The sequence below is a fragment of the Panthera onca genome, chromosome C2, assembly GCF_046562875.1.
Source record: "Panthera onca isolate mPanOnc1 chromosome C2, mPanOnc1 haplotype 2, whole genome shotgun sequence".
Classification (NCBI taxonomy): Eukaryota; Metazoa; Chordata; class Mammalia; order Carnivora; family Felidae; genus Panthera; species Panthera onca.
Window position 1 is genome coordinate 80,473,430 of NC_138347.1, and position 20,270 is coordinate 80,493,699.

The 20,270-nt window shown below is 40.9% G+C and overlaps 1 protein-coding gene and 1 long non-coding RNA gene across 2 annotated transcripts in view; both read right to left on the minus strand.

Annotated features, from left to right (window-relative positions):
* Positions 1–20,270, minus strand: part of ST6GAL1 (ST6 beta-galactoside alpha-2,6-sialyltransferase 1) — a 485,891-nt gene that overhangs the window by 175,587 nt on the left and 290,034 nt on the right. The window lies entirely within an intron of this gene.
* Positions 3,865–20,270, minus strand: part of LOC144617430 (uncharacterized) — a 31,897-nt gene continuing 15,491 nt past the window's right edge. Inside the window, exons 4-6 of the long non-coding RNA XR_013557957.2 lie at positions 17,795–18,097; positions 14,304–14,394; positions 3,865–4,741 (exon numbers count right to left, since the gene is read on the minus strand). This is a non-coding gene — a long non-coding RNA (uncharacterized LOC144617430). The remainder of the gene's footprint in view (positions 4,742–14,303; positions 14,395–17,794; positions 18,098–20,270) is intronic.

Below are 20,270 nucleotides of genomic sequence, written 5' to 3' on the forward strand. Positions count from 1 at the left end.
TCCACAGGGAAGCTCCTATAGCCCACGGTATTTGTTCTCAGAAAGAGATAATCAGCTGTGAACAGGTTGGTTAAGGGTATTAACAACCTTTCTCTGAGCATCATAGAATGGACTTGGAGTACGTTGCAGATGCAACTCTGAGCCAGGGCACAGTGAAGGACACCAGTCAAAATGGATCCATTTTTCTAAATTCCTCCAATCAAGGAGGATAAAAATAATATAAACCCATCGGGGGTATTTTGTGGACATTTTCACCTGGGTCCAGTGGGGTCTTTCTGAAATCCCAGCCCAATCATTTTTAACAATATTCATTCTGACAATCTTTTATTGATTAAACACATGTTTAGGGAGTGTGAAGCACGCCTAAGTACATGAAGCATTGCACAATGCTTGGGGGCTAGAGCAATGATGTAGTTATAAGTATATTACTCAAGAGCTTACAGTGTACTACAAAGTATAAAATACAGGTATAAATGACCGAAATGCAAGGGCGGCAGAGATACATGACTTCAGAAGGAATGTAGAATGGCTCTGAAAGTTGAAAAAGGACCCTTCTAGCTGAAGAGGTGTGAAGGAGAGAACAGTAAGGGAGGATTCCTGTACAGATGACAAATAAGAGAGTGATTTAGAGGATTTTCAAGTATGTTTACTCTTTATCTCCCAGATTCTCCAGGAAAACTCGAAGGAGTGCACTAGAATTATCATTATCATGTTACTATTGTTATCATATTCTAAAGAGAGAACTGAGTCGCAGGGGGGTAAGTTTATTTTTTAAGGTTCACACCACCAGAAAAAATAATAAAGGCAGAACTAAAACCCTGAAGGATCTTTGTTGGATCCTTTCATACATGTTGGAAAGGATCTTTCATACATCGTAAGTCCCCATTCCAGCTCCTTGAATAGCTGATTTTATAGACCATTTCCCAGGCACTGGGAATTACTTTGGACTGTTCTGAGCCAACCAGCTGTGTTGTGGAGCTTTGTTGATCATATTCTCTATAAGCATGTCTCTGGAGAGTTGTTCAGATTCACAGGGCTCTGGGAGTTTCCTGTTGAGACCATTGTCCTGGAAAGAATCTGGAATGACTCTTAAATGACTTTATCTTTTCTCAGAAATACAAGCATGAGGCATTTCCAGGAGTGTGTACTCACATGTCTTCTATTTCTTGATAGACAGTGGAATGTTGTGGTTTAAATTAGAGACACTAGATTCATGTGAATAATGTCACTTTGCCACTTGATAGGCATGTTGACACTGGACAACTTACCTAATTTCTCTGAGCTTCAATCTCCAAATCTGTACAATGCAAATAATAATAATACTGAACTCAGAGAGTGACATATAGTAAGTGCTTGATATATGTGAACTGTTATTTTAATTATACCTCTCTCACCCTCAAAATAGTATAGACTCTTCTACTTCCAGTGAAAATAGCTTTTAGAAAACAAGAGCAAAATAAAGGCTTTTCCAGATATACAAAATTTGAAAGAATTCATCAGCATCAGATCCACACACACACAAAAAGTGTTAAAGGTGTTAAAGGAACTCCATCATACAGAATGAAATAATACCAAATGGAAATATGGATCTACACAAGAGAATGAAGAGCACTGGAAATGCTAAGTACATTTTAAAAAACATGAGTTTTTTTACTATTATTTAAATCTACTTAAAATGTAATTATCTTTTGGGGCACCTGGGTGGCTCAGTTGGTTAAGAATCTGTTTCTTGATTTCAGCTTGGGTCATGATCTCATGATTCCTGAGTTTGAGCCCCATGTTGGGTTCTGTGCCGACAGTGTGGAGCCTGCTTGGGATTTTCACTCTCCCTCTCTCTCTCTCTGCCCCGGCCCCTGCCCTGCTCATGCTGTCTCTCAAAATAAGTAAACTTAAAAAATAAAAATAAATAACAAAATAAAATGCAATTATCTTTTAAAAATATAATAATACCAACATACTAAGCTGTTTGTAACATGTGTATAAGGAACATTACTGACAACAGCAGTATAGTGACATAGAGGAAAATGAAATTATGCTATTGTAAGGTTCTTATAATATACATGAATGTGTATAATATCACTTAAAGGTAAACTGTGATATGTGAAACCCTAAACCAACCAGTAAAATAACAAAACAAGGAATTATACCTAATTAGCGCATAACAAAAGAGATAAAACTAAATTATAACACATATGCTTATTCTAATCTAAATTAAGCTAAAAAAAGGAAAAAGAAAAACAAACAACAGATGGGACAAATAGAATACAAAGACTTGTATGATACACTCAAACACAACCATATCAATAATCACATTAAATGTAAATGATCTAAACACATAACTGAAAGGCAAAGATTGTCAGATAAATTTTAAATAACAAGACCCAACTGTATGCTGTTTATAAGAAACATATATTATTATTTTAATGCTTATTTATTTATTTTGAGAGAGAGAGAGCATGAGTGAGGGAGGGGCAGAGACAGAAGGAGAGAGAGAATATCAAGCAGGCTGACAGCACAGAGCCTGACATGGGGCTTGATCTCATGAACTGTGAGATCATGACCTGAGCTGAAATCAAGGTCAGAGAGGAAATCAATGAAATATAAAACAGAAATTTAATGGAGGGAAAAAAATCAATGAAACCAAAACTAGTTTCTTTGAGGAGGTAATAAAATTGACAAATTTCAATATAGACTGATCAGTACAAAAAGAGTAAGAATACAAATTACCAAATTCAAGAATGAAAGAGGTTACATTACTGAAGATTTTACAAATATTGAAATCGTAATAAGAGAATGCTGTGCACAATGTTATACCAATAAGTTTGACAACATAGACAGAATAGATCCTTGAAAAGTTTACTCAAGATGAACTAGATAATCTGAATACTCCTAAACCTATTAAAGAAATTGAATTTGCAGTTAAAATTTTTCTCATGAAGTAAAAGGGAGGGGCAGGCCCAGATAATCTTTTTGGTAAATTCTATTAAAGATTTAAAGAAGAAATAATATCAATTTGTTTATTTATGTAGATAAACTTCCAGACAATTGAAAAAGAAGGACTATTTTTCAACTCACTATGAGGCCGTATTTTGCTGATATTACAAGAAACCCAGACAAAAATGTTACAAGAAAATTTCAGAGCAATATTTCTCATAACCATAGATACAAAAAAAATTTAATAGACTTTTAGCAAATGAATTCAAACATATGAAAAAAATAATATATCATGACCAAGTGGGGTTTATCTCAGGAATGCAAAATTAACTTTCTGGAAAAATGAAGAAAATAAACCAGTGAAATTTACAATATTAATAAACAAAAAATGAAAAATCATATGACCATCTCAAAAATGAAAAATAAAAACAATCGGTAAAGTCCAACTGCCATTCCTGATGGAAACTCTCAGCACATTAGGAATAAAAGAAAACTTCCTCAGCTTGGTAAGGGGCAATCACAAAAAGCCTATGGTTAACATCTTACTTTGTGGCGAAAGACTGGGTATTTTCTCCATAAGATCAAGAGCAAGACATTTATGTTCACACTTCTACTCACTATTGTACTTTTGGTTCTAGCCAGTGTAACAAAGCAAGAAAAAGAAATAAAAGGCATCCAGATTAGAAAATAAGTAAAATTCTCTTTATTCTTTTGATGATATGATCATCCATGTAGAAAATATAATGGAATCTTAAATTTTAAGAAGCTACTAGAACTAAAATGTGAATTCAGCAAGGTTGCAGTATATGAGATCAATATACAAAATGAATTGTATTTTTATATGTTAGCAATAAACAATCAGAAATAATAATAAAAATCATTTACAATAAAATAAAAATTTATGAAATACTTAGAGATAAATATGACAATAAGTAGACAAGAACTATTCACTGAAAATAATAAATCACTGTGAGAAATTAAAGAACGATATAAATGAAAAGACATACTGTGTTCATGGGTCAGAGCATTCAATATTTTTAAGATGTCAACTCTCCTCAAATTCATTTATAGATACCACACAATCTCAGTCAAAATCCTATCAAGCTTTCTGGTAGAAATTGACAAGCTTTTTCTAAAACTCCTTGGAAAAAGAACAAGGTTAGAGAGCTAATACTACATGATTTCAAGTCTTTTTCTAAGGCTACAGTAATCAAGATAATGTGGTGTTGGTGCAAAGATCAACAAATAGATGAATGGAACAGAATTGAGACACCAGAAATAGACCCCCACATACAGGACAACTGACAGAAGTGCAAGGGCAAATTGATCGAGAAATAATATAGTCTTTTTAACAAAACATGCTAGAACAATTGGATATCTAAATTAAAAAAAAAAATTCTCCTAGATCCATTTGTCATGCCATATATAACAATCAGTTCAATGTGGATCATACACCTAAATGTAAAGCTAGAAGTATAAACATTCTAGAAGAAAATACAGGGAAAAAAATCATTATGACCAATGGACTGAATGCTTGTGCCCCACCCTCAAATTCATGTTGAAGCCCTAACCCCCAAAGTGATGGCTCTTGAAGAGGGGGCCTTTGGGAGGAAATTAGGATAGGATGAGATCATAAAGGTAGGTCCCTCATAATGAATCAGTGTCCTTATAAGAGAAGATACCAGAAAGCTTGCTTCTCTTCTCTTACTCCCATGTGAGGACACCGCAAGAAAGTAGTCTGCAAGCCAGGAAGAGGGCCCTCACCAGCAACGAAATCTGCTGCCTCCTTGATTTTGGACTTTGCCACCTAGAGAATTATGAAAAATAAATGTCTATTATTTAAACCACCCAATATATAGTGCTTTAATATGCCAGACACTTGGGTTAAGCAAAGATTTCCTTGATATGACATCAAAACCATGATCCAGAGGGAAAAAGATTTCTAAATTGCACTTTATCAAAATTAAAAGCTTTTGGGGGCACCTGGGTGCTCAGTCAGCTAAGCATCTGAGTCTTGATTTTCGCTCACATCATGATTTCACAGTCATGAGATTGAGCCCCACACTGGGCTTTGCACTGAGTCCTCTCCCTCCCGCCCCCTCACTTGCTCATGCACATTCTCTCTCTCTCTCTCTCTCTCTCTCTCTCTCAAAATAATAATGATAAAAGCTTTTTTTTTTTCTGCAAGACATTAACATATTGAAAACACAAGGCACCGACTAGGGGAAAATATCTGCAAATCATGTTTCTGAAATGGATTTGTGTATACAATGGTCTCGGGTTATATAAAGAACTCAATAATTAGAAAACAAATAATATGATTGAAAAAATAGGCAAAAGGTTTGAATGGACACTTTACCAAAGAAGATAGAGATACAGAAAACAAACAAATAAAGATGCTCAAAATCATTTTTAGAGAAATGCAAACTAAAACCCAGCGAGATACCTCTAAAAATATATAAGAATGGCTAAAATTAGGGGCGCCTGGGTGGCTCAGTCAGTTGGGCGACTGACTTTGGCTCAGGTCATGATCTCACGGTTCGTGGGTTCGAGCCCCGTGTCAGGCTCTGTGCTGACAGCTCAGAGCCTGGAGCCTGCTTTCGGTTCTGTGTCTCCCTCTCTCTGCACCTCCCCTACTCGTGCTCAGTGTGTCTCTGACTGTCACAAAATAAATAAACGTTAATTAAAAAATTAAAAAAAAAATAATGGCTAAAATGAAAAAGACTGACCTTACCATGTGTTGGCAAGGATGTGGCACAACTAGAATGTTCACTTCGAATGTTGACTTTGGGAAATTGTGTCTACCATATGACCCAGCCATTCTACTCCTAGAAATGTATCCAAGAGAAATGAAACCATGTTTCCAAACAAATACATGCATGTGAATACACTCACAGGAGCTTTATTTGTAGTTACTGAAATCTGGAAACAACCCATATGTCCATTAATGAATGGATAGATAAAAAATTGTGGCTTGTGAACTAACGGTGCATGCAACATGGGTGAATCTCAAAATAATTACACTGAGTGACAGAAGCCAGACAAATATGGGAACATAACGTACAATTCCATTTGCACAAAATTGGGGAAAATGCAAATTCATATGCATTGACAGAAAAAGCCCAGTTTTTCCCTAGAGAGCAGGGGCACGGTGGAGGGGCAAGGAGAAACTACAAAGGGACACAAGGAACCTTGGGGGATGGTGAAAATGTTCATTGTCTTGATTATTGTGATGGCTTCAGAGGTGCAAACATATGTCAGAATTTATCAGATAGCACACATTAAGTTTGTGTAGCTCACTGGATGTCAATTATACCCTCAAAACAGCTGTCTTAAAAATAAAATGACACAAGCTACTGAGAAAATAGGAGTATGAACACATGAAAAACAATTATTTATTGAATAATGAATAATTTCTCCTTAAAAAAAAATCATAGACTCGAGGTGCCTGGGTGGCACAGTCAATTGAGCTTCAGATTTTTTATCTCTGCTCAGGTCACGATCTCATCGTTCATGAGATCAAACCCTGCGTCGGGCTCTGTGCTGACCTCATGGAGCCTACTGGGGATTCTGTCTTTCCTTCTTTCTTCCCCTCCCCTGCTTGTTCCCTCCCTCTTTCTCCCTCTCTCTCTCTCCTGCTCTCACTCTTGCACTCTCTCTCTCAAAAGAAATAAACTTTAAAAAAATCATAGACTCTAAGGTTGGGAGAGTACTTGGAGATAATTCTAGATGAACCTCCTTATTTTGCAGATGAGAATAAATAGCAAAACTCAGAAAGAGAAAGTGACATGTCCAAAGCTGCACAACTAACGGGTGTTAGGTTATAGCGCTTTTTCCGTTAAGCCATCTTGTGGTGGAGAAATTGCAAGGAGCAGGAGACTTTATTTTTTAAAAAAAAAATTTTTTTTTTGAACATTTATTTATTTTTGAGACAGAGAGAGACAGAGCATGAATGGGGGAGGGTCAGAGAGAGGGAGACACAGAGTCTGAAACAGGCTCCAGACTCTGAGCTGTCAGCACAGAGCCTGACGCGGGGCTCGAACCCACGGACCATGAGATCATAACCTGAGCCGAAGTCGGCCGCTTAACCTACTGAGCCACCCAGGCGCCCCAAGGAGCAGGAGACTTTAAAGATGTTCTATCAGGAAAATTTTCAAGCACACCCAAAACTAAAAAGAACGGCACAGAGAACTGAAATAGAGACTTTAAAGCTAAGTCCCTACCTCCATTATCATCTCATTATTTCCCACCCTAATTTTCTGTTTCCTTGTCTCTAAAATGGGGCTAACGATCACTGACTTGTGAAGATCGAATAAGAGAATGCATATACTGTCTGGCACACAGCACAGGCTCCACAAACGGTCAGCTCTATTATTCGTTGTGCATCATGCCTCCATCCCTGGCCTTCCCACCTCACTTTTTGCCATTTCTGTAGCTCCTGCCCTGCCATCAGCCTGTTGAAGTCCTGTTCGTTGTTGTTGTTGTTGTTGTTGTTGTTGTTTTCAGTCCCAACCTGAAGGCCACTTTCTACATATACCTTTCATGATCCTTCTACCCTACTTTCCAACTATGCTAATAATTACTACTATAGGCTGAGACCCCAAAAATGGACGGTCATTTTGTGGGTGGTTTAAAGATATTACCAGGGGGGTGCCTGGGTGGCTCAGTTGGTTGTTGAGCATCCGACTTCCGCTCGGTCGTGATCTCACGGTTCGTTGGGTTCGGGCCCACATTGACCTTTGTGCTGGACGTGCCGAGCCTGCTCTGGATTCTCCGTCTCCCTCTCTCTCTGCCCCTCTTCCACCCATGCTCACACGTTGTCTGTCTCTCTCTCTCTCTCTCACTCGTTCTCTTTCAAAAATAAACATTGTAAAAAAAATTTAAAGGTATTACCAGGGAAGTTGTAATCCCTGATCCTACAAACAGGTATATGAGCATTTTTATTTGAATACACAATTTTCTCTGGAGGGCAACAATTTTCATTAGATCTCTCAGAGGTGTGCATTATTTAAAAGCCTTTAAGAATAACTATGTCCTTGAAACAGTATGTAGGGAAAGTGTTATCATCACTCCCATTTATGGGAAGAAAATCCAAACAACTCAGGCCCAAAGAGTTGGGTCACGCCATGGCTTACCCAAATGCCTTGCTCTCCTAATAATGCAGCAGTAAGCATCATGTGCTAAGTGATTACCTAACAGGGTCTACCGGCAATGTCTTCAGATGAGTCACCCTTTTTTCTTGGTCAGACATGGTAAAGACAGAAGGTCCACAGAGCTTTATGCCCTTTCCATGTGGGCTGTGGTTGAGCCCAACCTTTATAACAATTGCCTAAGGGGTAGCCAGCTTTCCTGAGATGTTTTTTTTTTTTTTGTGAAGAAGTATTTTGTTTGTAAGGTCCTGCTTTAAAAAAAAAAAAAAAAAAAAAAAAAAGCCGTGGTCATTCAGGTTTGCTGTGTTGTGACAACCGAAGGGTTTGAATTTGCCCTGTGGTTTGGCCGGAGAATACAGCCAGCCACAAGCCCCATGTGCTCCACATGAGCCGGAGCCTCAGCCAAGCTGTGCTCTGGGCTGGGTCGAGCTGGGAGGTCTTTCCAGCTCTTTCCCAAACTGCCTTCGTTTCATTTCATTTTCCTGAGTCTGGGAGCGGCAGGAGAATCGGGGGCCTGGCTACGTAGGTATTATTAGCTCCCGGGATATCCTCCAGGCTCTGACCAACTCACTTTAATCACCCCGTGTGCTCATTCATCAAACATGCATTTTCTTTTCCTTTCCTTCCTTTTCTTTTTTTTACTGTTTTTCCAAACGTTTATTTATTTCCGAGAGAGCCAGCGTGAGTGGGGGAGGGGCAGAGAGCGGGAGACCGAGGATCTGAAGCAGGCTCTGCACCAACAGCCGCGAGGCCGACGTGGGGCTTGGACTCATGAACCAAACCTCAAGTTCATGACCTGAGCCGAGGTCAGATGCTCAATCAACTGAGCCACGCAGGTGCCTCCAAACATGCATTGTCTAAAACACTGTCTGATCATGTCAGCCTTCGCTAAAAAATCTTTTCCGCCTTCCTGTTGCCTAAAGACTCAGCGGTAGTCCTCAACCCTTTCAAGATCCTGGACCAGTGGTGACTTTTCCACAGCTGGTGTGGCGCCCAGGGCTAGTGATCTGGAAAGCCCTGCTCTCCTCCTCTCTTCCCTGTCTCCGTAAGTGGTACCGGTGCCACCTGAAGTGAGCATTCCGGGCGCTCTATCTTTGCTTTTTCCCTTCCCTCATCATTCCCCACTCTCAATTTACGGCCAGGTTTGGGCTCTTCTTATCACAACACATATTTTGCCTTGGTCCACTTGGCTCCACTCGGAACCGTGCAAGCATTACTCTTTCCCAATCATGGCTGCTTTATGACTTTTGCGGGCTCTAGGCACTTCTGCCTTTATGAGCCCCTCCATCCATCTAAAACATGAATAAAAATCACATTTTAGCCATGCCTTGGTATAAAGGCAAATGTAATCCAAGCCAAGTGCATTATTATATATTTGTTTGTTTGTTTTTTAATTAAAACATTTTCACAGGCTCCAGGCTCCAGGAATGCCTAATGGATGAATGAGTCCTGTAACTAACCACTGCAACAGCCTCCTACCTGGCCTCCCTGCCTCCCATCCTCCAAATCCATTTTCCTCATGATACCCAGCAGGATTTTTTTATCATTGTGAATTGGGTTGTGCCACTTTGCTGCCTGAGCGCCCCTGACCAGGCACAAAAGGCTTTGCAGTTTGGGAACTAGGAATGAAGCCTCTCTTGACCACATCCACCACACATGTAACCGGTTACGTTGGCTAGATCTCCTTCCCACGCTTCCTTCTAAGACATATGCAAATACATGCAAAATGTCTATGATATGTACAAGATATGGATTGTTTGGTGAGCCTATTGTTTTGTCATTCAATAAATAGTATCCTAACACATGTATATCATCCTTCAACCTTCTCTTTTCACTCAGTGCTAAGTCTTGGAGATAAATTCTTGTTGCTGTACATAGATCTTTCCCATTTTCTCTCACTGGTGCTCCATACTACATCTAACCACTATTTTACCGAGGCTCATTTTTCACCTTACAAACGATGCCACAAGGAACATGCTCGCCCATGTGAGTGTTTCTCTAAGACGGATATCCTGAAGTAACATTCTTGATTTGTAAGCTATGCACATTTTTGTTTTACCGATACCCCCAGCTTGCCCTCCAAGTGGCCATGCCACTGTCTATTCCTACAAGCAATATACGAGTGTGCCTATTTCTCCACAGTTTCGTCAACACTAACCATCTCCAACATCCTCCGGTGATTCTTTCTGAAAAGACCTGCAAGTGATAAGCTTTTAGAGCCTGAGTATGTCTGTATTTCAGCTTCACTTACATAATCCTCTGGCTAGTGTAGAATGACAGGCTCAAAGGATTTTTCTTTTGCACATTAAGATATTTTTTCCTTCCCTCTCGTTTCCAGGTGGCTGGCAGAAAATCTGGATATTAGTCTGGTTTTCATTATTTCTTTTTGGTAATTTTTAAGATTTTAACTCTACCTCTGATATACTGAAATTTCACAGCAAGGAATCGATGTATAATTTTATGTATGTATCTCACATGAGGCTCGGGAGATCCTTTCGGTCTGAGATTCATGGTTTCATCTCAATTCTGGGAAAACTGAGACGAATGTTTCTTTTTTTCTTTCTTTTAAAATGTTTATTTATTTTTGAGAGAGAGAGACAGAGACAGAGACAAAGAGTGGAGGAGTGGGGGCAGAGAGAGAAGGAGACACAGAATCCGAAGCAGGCTCCAGGCTCTGAGCTATCAGCACAGAGCCCGACACGGGGCTTGAACTCACAGACTGAGAGATCATGACCTGAGCCGAAGTCAGGTGCTCAACCAACTGAGCCACCCAGGAGCCCCATGAGACCAATATTTCTTCAAAGATTTCTTCCTTTCCCTTCTCTTTATTCCATTTGTAATGAAAATTCCACTAGACACACATAGGATCTTCTGATTCTATACTCCCTTTACTTTTCCATACTTCTGATCTCTTTATCTGGGGAAATTCCTCAGCTGGATTCTTCAGATCATTCACTTGTGACCATTCATCCATCATATTAGTACTGCATTTTATTTTTAATTTTAATACGTGTACTTAACATAATTATATTTAATGAATACAAAATTATTGGTTTAGTTTCACTGATTATCCAATTACTTCCTTTTGTGTTTCAATCTATTCTTTTTTCAGATCTTTCTCCTCTTCTTGTTTCATAGATGATACACCCTCCTTTAGCACTCCAGAGATAGCTTACTTTAAAATGCTGCTCTTACATTTCTGTTAACCCTATTTCCTTACATAACATTCTTCTCTTATTGAATTTATGATCCTTTTTCCATATACAATCTTTAAAAAAAATATCTGTTGATGCTTGCTCGGTGCCCTTTCTGTGTTGGTGGTTTCTATTTCTTAACAAGTGACTTCATGATACAGCCTTGTCAGAATCCAGCTTCCCCATGGGACCTTGATGGCTTTCCACATGGTCAGGATGGGTTCCCACAGGATGAGTTCCCATGGTCAGGATGGGTTCCCCGGATCACTGCTACAAATTCTCATCTACAGACCTCCTTGTACAGACTTTCTCATCCACAGATCTTTCCTTTTCTTGCTTCTGAGTGCAGCCGTTCATTTATTTCTCTCATTTCTAGTCTTTCTTAGTATGTCTATGGATTGGGTACAGAAATTGGAAATTTCCATTTCTCTTGATGTCCAGGTAATATAGTCCACCCTTCTGAACCCACCAACCCTTCCTTAGCTGACGTGTACTCATTCTATTCAGCTGCCATATCACCATGACTTTGCTGACCACTTTTATAATGTAACACATGCAATAATGTAAAGTATGTATAAGGAACAAAGGTAGTATTTACTTCTCCACTGGGTGATCAGAGAAGATCTCCCAGAAAAGCTGACATTTACGCAAGATTTCAAAGGATAAATTAGAGAACGTTCTACAAGAAAATGAGGAAGAAAATAGCAGTAAAGAGCAAGAGAACCAAGTATATAAGTTCACGCATGCATGAAAGAGCGTAATGGAATCTGGAATAAACTATGAGTTTGGTACCAGTTCTAGACATTAAAGTGTGTGTGCCTAAGTGAGGGGAAGAATATAGACGTGAAAAGAGCAATTCGACATAAGAGCATCGTGTGAGTTGGGCTAGGCTAGATCATCTACAGAAACAAACAAAAACCAAAAGCTCTGTGGCTTTATACAACAGTTTTTTTTTTCTCACTCATGCAAAGTGTGCTGTGGGCCCAGCGCACTTGCCAATGCAGCTGTCCTCCACATGCTGTCTCAACACTGCAGACTATTTCAATCTCATGGCACCTCATGTCAACATGAGGCTTCAGGGTTCAAATGTTATTTTGAGACACTCTTATTTGCCTCTTTAAGCAAAGGAGGGCGTTTAGGAAAAGGTTTAACAAAGGAGAGAATTAATGAGTTTGTTTTTTTTTTTAAGAATGGTGCTGTAGAGAGAAAAACCAATTAGGAGGTTATTGAGACAAGCCAGTGTGAATTAATGAAGCCTTCCACTAGGATGCTGGATTTGCAAAAGACTTACATGCAAATAATGGGACTTATTGATTAATGGCACATGAGGAGAAAGGAAAAAAATACATCAGAGCTGACTCTCAAATATCTGGCGTGAGTTTCTGAGCTAATGGTGGTTCACGAACATAGGTGGTGCAGGAGAAAGAGCAAACTGAGAATGGAAAGATTGTAACCTCTGCCCAGTAGAAACCTCAGATGGAGGTGTGAACAGACACTTGATCGGTGGGCGAGGAACTGTGGGGAGATAATAGACTACAGAAATAGATTTGTAAGTAATCAGTATACAACAGCATTTAAAATTGTAGTCATGAAGTGCATGAGAAATATTCAGGAAGAAGGGTTAACACTAAGCTTCTGAGTTTCAGGGCCTCAGAAAGGCCATCAAGACCCAGACATTGTATGCTAAGTTTTAAGAGTATGTGCATATTTAAATTTTTCCCTGGGAGGAAAGACCATTCCACAAATGTTTATTAAGGTCCTACTAAGTACAAATCAAAGGCAGTGGCCTGGAATTGGAAACAGAGCAGTAAACAAAAAATACAAAACTACTTGTCCACCTGGAGATTATGCTATTCCAATGGGATGGGAAGGGAGCAACAAACAAATAATAATTAAAATAAATTGTACCTTAGCTGGTGATCAGTGCCATGAAAAAAACTGGAACCAGGTCTGGGGATTGTGAGTGTGGGTCGAAATACAAGCGATAGAATAGAGTGGTCAGGAAGGGTATCACTAAGAAGGTGACACTTTTAGAAAGAGTTGAAGGAGTTGAGGGATGGAACTATGGGGCTTTATGGGGGGTATTCCAGACAGGAGATCTAGCTTTCATTAGATTCGTAATGATTCACTAGGAAGATAAAGAATCATTCCTCTGAAGCAAGAGGAGAGCTGAGAAAACAGGGAGAGAAAGAATAGAATCATCTGGGGTCGCCTGGGTGGCTCAGTCGGTTAAGCGTCCGACTTTGGCTCAGGTCATGATCTCGCGGTCCATGGGTTCAAGCCCGGCGTCGGGCTCTGTGCTGACAGCTCAGAGCCTGGAGCCTGTTTCAGATTCTGTGTCTCCCTCTTTCTCTGACCCTTCCCTGTTCATGCTCTCTCTCTGTCTCAAAAATAAATAAATGTTAATTTTTTTTTTTTAAAAAAGAACAGAATCATCTGCAAAAGAATGCTGGCGATTGGTTGTGGGATTCAGAAAAGATGTAAAGGCAGGAGGACCTGATAGACTTAAAATAGAGTGGTGTCAAAGAACAGTATGTCTTGATGAGATTGAAGTCTACTGTTACTGCAATCTGTAGGGTGATGGAAGGAGCAAACGACCTAGAAAGATAGGACATGGTGGTCAGAAAATGGGGCGTTTCTTATGAGCTGAGGACTTCAGAGGTGGATGTGAGTATGGATGTAGTAGGTGGTTAGGGTTAAGTGGAAGAAGTCATCATTGAGGATGAGGATGTTAAAGGATGAAGGCCTAGGGTCACTCAGGATGTCAGGAGGAATGCGGAAGGAAAGGTAAGCAATGGTGCCACATGCCTAAGTTCTTAAAGAAAGGAGCAAAGGATGGGAACAAGAGATTGGAAGGTGGCAGTAACAGTGATGAGCAGTTTGCCAGAGTGATAGAAGGGCAGGGGAATTTGGAAGGAGGGTGGAAAAGTAATAGTCATGAAATAGCAGTAGAGAGTTAGGGAAGTAAGGACCCTGACTCATCCACGATCCGAGTCTGCCCCCCAACCGCACCCCACGGTCTTACCCCAACTGTCCATTTGCTTCTTATGGTCTAAACAACTCTGTCCTGTGGTTGGATCTGCTTGGTCCCTGTGGCCTTAGCATCTGGGGAACCTCTGGGAGAGGGAAGACATAATGAGTGAATAGAAACTACTGTTGATATAAAATGGACTTAGGTGAGCAAGGGTAAGGGAGGTTGGGAGGGCTTATTGGTTTCCTAGGACTTCCATAACAAAATACCACAGACTGGGTTACTTACACAGCAGAAATGTATTTTCTCACAGTTCTGGAGGCTGGAAGTCTAAGATCAATGCATTGGCAGGTTTGGGTTCTTTTGACACCTCTCTCCTCAGCTCGCGGATGGTTACCTTTTTACTGTGTCCTCACACGGTTGTCCCTAGGTGTCATCTGTGTCCTAATCTCCATTTCTTAAAAGGACACCAGTCATGCTGGATTAGGGACCACCCAACAGCACTTTTTTAACTTTAATTACCTTTTTCTTTTAATTCGAGGGAGAGAGAGAGAGAGAGAGAGTGAGCACAAGCAGGGGGGAGGGGCAGAAGGAGAGAAAGAATCTTAAGCAGACTCCACACTCAGCACTGGAGCTCAACATGGGGCTTGATCTCCCCACCCTGGGATCATGACCGGAGCCAAAATCAAGAGCCAGATGCTTAGCCAACTGAGCCACCCAGGTGCCCCAACTTTAATTACCTTTTCAAGGCCATATCTTTAGGGGCGCCTGGGTGGCTCAGTCGGTTACGTGTCCGACTTCGGCTCAGGTCATGATCTTGTGGTCCGGGAGTTCGAGCCCCACGTCGGGCTCTGTGCTGACAGCTCAGAGCCTGGAGCCTGTTTCAGATTCTGTGTCTCCTTCTCTCTCTGCCCCTCCCCTGTTCATGCTCTGTCTCTCTCTGTCTCAAAAATAAACAAACGTTAAAAATTTTTTAATAAATAAATAAATAAATAAAGGCCATATCTTTAAATGTTATCCTATTCTGAGATATTGGGGGTTGGGACTTCAACAAATGAATTTGGGAGGGGCAAAATCTCTGCCCAAACAGATGGTGTATGTCTCAACCACTTAAGAATCCCAGGATCATTCCTGAAACGTCACCTGTCCTCCTGCAAGGTCATCAAACAGAAAATCAGGTACCCTGTGTTACCGATGAGGCTAGTTCCTGGTTCCACAGACTTGAGCCCTCCAGTAAAGCTGGGCTAGATGACAGGGCTTCCTTGAGTCAGAAGTTTCAGTAGAGCACGCCCACCCCCTGCCAGAGTTTAAATCCTAACATCCTCCCCTTATCACTCTTTGGCAAGGAGCATAGAGAAAGAAGAGTAAAGATAGAGCCAGAAGACCTAAAGAAGGCTAGTTCCTAGTTGTTGGTTTTTTTCACTGAATAAAAGAAGGTAGGAAGCAAGAGAAGCTGATGTGTATGACCAGTTGACTCATTTCCACTCATAAACTTAGACTCCAGCCTAAAGAATAAGGAAGAAGGTGGGAATCAGGTTGGGCTGAGAGGTGGGAAAAGGGGAGGGGTATCCTCTCTGATACAGAGCCCAAAGTAGATTCTAGAATCTGTAAGCCTACTGGCAACTGATGAAGCATGAAGATTTTGCTCTTAAAGGGAGGTCCAAACACCTTAGCATACCTCTTTGTTCAATAAAACTGTGCAATAGAGAGCCAGCTGTGCTGGCCAGGCAAGGGTCATTTGGGGTCTTCCGAAAAACAAGCAAGTTTCTTTTTAAAGTACTCAGTTTCAAATAGAGTGGCCTACAACCTAACATAAAAGAGCACTGGAGTAGGAAACTCTGACTCATATCTCAGCTCACCGCCTAATTTCAGTGTGACCCTGGACAACACATTTCTCTCTCTAGGCCTCTGTTACGTCACCTCAATATTATTAATCATACACGTAAAATGCCGATAATAAGGCATGCCCTTTAACGGTTATTTTCAAGAGGAAAGCGTTCTTCTCGAAAATACTTTCTTCTGTTATATCCCAGAGTACACCCTCTTTGTAAAGCCACTTTGAGATCTAAAACATTAGTCCAGGATGGATAGTAATGCATCGGGTATGGTTCCACACACTGAAACAAAGTGATCTTAAAGTGTTCGAGAAAGGATACCCTTTAAAAAAAATAAAACAAAAACGAAAACAAGACAGCTAATCCAACATCATCGTTGCGAATTAGAAATCCAAAGCCTAAGGAGGACAGACAAAAAGCTCAGGACTTCTCAGTGGGTTAGGGCAGAATGTGACCTCTGTTCTCAGCATCCTGACTCATAGGCCATGCCAGGCTGCTTCTATTGTGTCCCCCCTCTAGAGCAATGCTTCCAATATTTGGCCACATTTATAATTTTTTTCATATACATGAAAACATGTTTATTGTTATTTATTTGATATTTTTATTTAAATCTACTCCAGATTTGTTTTCTTTTTTAACTGAAATCCATATATGTGAAAGTATGTTGCCGCTCTAAATATAAAAATAAAAATAATGAATAAAACGTTGCTAAACTCTAGAAGAATAATATGGCCTCTGCAAGACTATGAATTTGGGACCCACCTGTCCTTGATAAAAGGGTAATTAGCATTTATGGCATAATGGCATCACCCTCAGACTTTCTTCTCAATACTATCAGGAGTGAAAGGGAAATGAAGAAGGCAGGACTTTCTTGGCATATGGTGGTGACAGACACCGAAGGTTGACTCATGCAATTTCCGTTTCCAACCCCTGTCTTCCTTGCTGCCTGTCTCGGCTATGTAAGCTGTAAAACTAAGAATTGGACTTCCCATGTGACCCAACTCTGGTCTGTGGGACATAAGGAGAAGTCCACCAATTCCCTTTCCCTCTTCTTCCTTTTTTTCTGTTTAGAATGTGGACGTGACATGTAGAGTCACAGCAGCCTTTTTGTGACCATGAGGTGGCAAGCATGAGACTAAAAGCCCATATCCTAAGGCTGGCAGAGCAAAAAAGAAAGAAAACAATGCCCAGCAGCTGCCCCAGACCTATGTCCCTCCTCACTTCTAGCTATGTGAGGAAAATAACTTCTCTTTGAACATTAGTCGAGGTTTCTCTTATTATCTACCAAACAGAATATCAGCTTCCCTGGCACTTTTGAATCCCATGTCCGTGGCATCTGAAATCGGCCTGACACCCTGCTGGCATGTGCTGCCTGCTTTTCGAGACCCTTGTGTAAGAGAACATGGGCTAGGGCTGCCGTGACAAAGTACCACATATTTGGTGGCTTAAACAGCATAAATTTATTTCCTTATAGTTTTGGAGACCAGCACTTCAAAGCCGAGGTGTGGGCAGGTGTTTTCCAGTGAAAGCTCAAGGTGTTCTTTTGAGACACCTCTCCTTGGCTTGCAGATAGCCACATCCTCACTGTGTCCTCACATGGTCTTTTCCTCTGTGGTGTCTGTGTCCTAATCTCCTCTTATCATAAGGATGCCAGTTACCGGTAAGATCGCCCCCCCCACCCCCGCAATGGTCCCATTTGAGCTTAATCACCTCTTCAAGTCTCTATCTCCAAATTGTCACATTCCGAGGTTCTGGGGGTTAGGGCTTCAACATACGAATTTAGGAAGGACACACAGAGCCTAATAGTTTATTTTTCAACAGATACGCTTTTTGCCTTCCTTGAACTCTTGCAGACACGTGATAGCATGGCTCATGGGTGTTCAAAGTCCACAGGCAGGATCGGGAGCCTGCAGGTGAAGGGAAAGAGTCCTGGATCTGGGGTCAGGGGGCCTAGACTCCACATGGCAGTTGTCCTCTTACTGGCATGGTCTCTCTGAGCCTCAGTGTCTTCCTCTGTAAAAATATGTGACTACTACATGTAATAATGTATATGGAAGCATCTGGCACATGCTAAGGATACTTCATCAAATCTAAAATGCCATCAATTTCTGTTTGGATGATCCGTCCATTGTTGTAAGTAGGGTGTTTAAGTCCCCTACCAATATCGTATTGTCATCAATTTCTTCCTCTATGTTAATAGTTGCTTTATGTTTGGGTCCTCCCATGTTGGGTGCATAAATATTTACAATTGTTAAAAAATATATATATAAAACTAAAAACTAAAATAAAATGCCATCAATGATAAGATGTACCATTATGGTGTATGTACCCAGATAGGCAAAACATGCCATGATGACTTTTATTTTTTAATGTTTTTTTTTAATTTATTGTTGAGAGAGAACACAAGCCAGGGAGGGGCGGGGGGGGGGGGGCAGATAATCCAAAGCAGGCTCTGCGCTGACAGCAGCAAGCTCCATGTGGGCTTGGGCCCACGAACCATGAGATCATGACCTGAGCTGAAGTCGGCCGCTCAACCGCTGAACTGACTGAGCCACCCAGGTGCCCCTAGGAGAGCTTTTAAAATTAGAGATTCAGGCTCTCCACCCCAAATTCACTGAATTTGAATCTCCTGGGACGAAGTTTAGGGATTGGTATTTCTTTAATCCCCCCCCCCAATATTATTCTGAAAATATGATAGGCTCTGAAGCAATGGCTTTCAACATAGTCAATGTATTGTATAACCCAAAATATAATTATAAGGTGCCATCTTTGGGGCTATTTACCAGTTTCTTAGATATTCTATAGGAAGCCTGGATTTCAGACTTTGCCAACAAAATCCCATTGCCCAAATACTTGACATTTTCTAGCACATTCATGGGATTCCAGAAAGTCTCGGCTCAGGAGTCGTATATAATAAATACTCGGTACAACATATAAACCAAGCCCGGTTCTAGTGGTAGGAATGCTGTCACATTTACCCTCTTAGTGCTGTATTTCTGACCCCTGTCTTGCACTCTAACCTGGGGCTGTTGAGCCCACCTCTGTTGTTCTACATTTTAGGATTCTAAATGAGGTACTGTTAGTTGATTGGATGTATATTTTAAGCGTTTTGTCAAACTTTTAAAAACCTAGGTGAATCTTCTTAAAAATTATTTTTCTGAATAACCACGACAGAATCCTGAGCAATGTCATGTGCGATGATCGCAGATAAAGCAAGTGTCGAGATTAGTTGGCCGCTCTAGACTCGACTCTCTTCGTAGGTCATGAGAGCAACCCTCGCAACTACCTTCACTGCAGGGTTATTCCACAGTTCTCGCATCCACATTCATATGTGTTCCATCATCTCGACGGGGTCCAATCCCTGAGTTTATAGTGGAGCAAAGAGATGACCCTCCCCTCCCTCCCCCCAGCCGGGAAAGTCGCTGCCCAAGGTCACATACAAGTTAGCCTACTGACACCGAGCCTACTCCCAGACCAATCTCCCTTGTGTTCCTCCCACTTCTCATGGTCTGTTAATGATACTTCAGAGAGTTTTTTTTTGTTTTTTTTTAATCAAAAGGTCAGGACAACATCACCAATGTCTTCTAGTCTAATGGGAAACTTCCCTGAATCTCACCCAGATCATTCACTGAGCCAGCCACACACAGTTCCTGTTTTCATGCAGATTCCATCTGAGCCTTGGAGAACTCCCAGGGAAACACATATCAGATCTGCTGTCTATTGGCAGAACTTTGGCTTAGAACGTATTTCAAATGCCTCCCATTGAACATTGGCAGCCTTGAAAAAATCTGGCCAGGAAATTATTCTGGGAAGCTCAAGTGCTCTATGACACTTACAAGGAGACGCTGATGGCTTTCTCTCCCAAGCTCTTCCCTCTGTGCCCAGAACAAATGATTGCATATTCCTGTATGTGCCCTAAATTAGGAGAGGGCCAGTCCTGCTGCCACATGAATAGAGGGAATGTCTGTGACGGGCAGGGCCCTCTGCATAGCACACTGTGCTTTGAGCCAAGTTCTTTCTCCTTCGGTTTAAAAACCCTGGGGTATTCCAAGAGAAATGCAATCCATGTGTTTCTGATTCATTTACACTTAAATCATTAAAATGTTGTTTTGCGAGAGTTATTTGATGTCTGAGGAGCCTATGAGGCTTCTTAATGGGACTTTTAAACGTTTTTTTCCCCCTACCC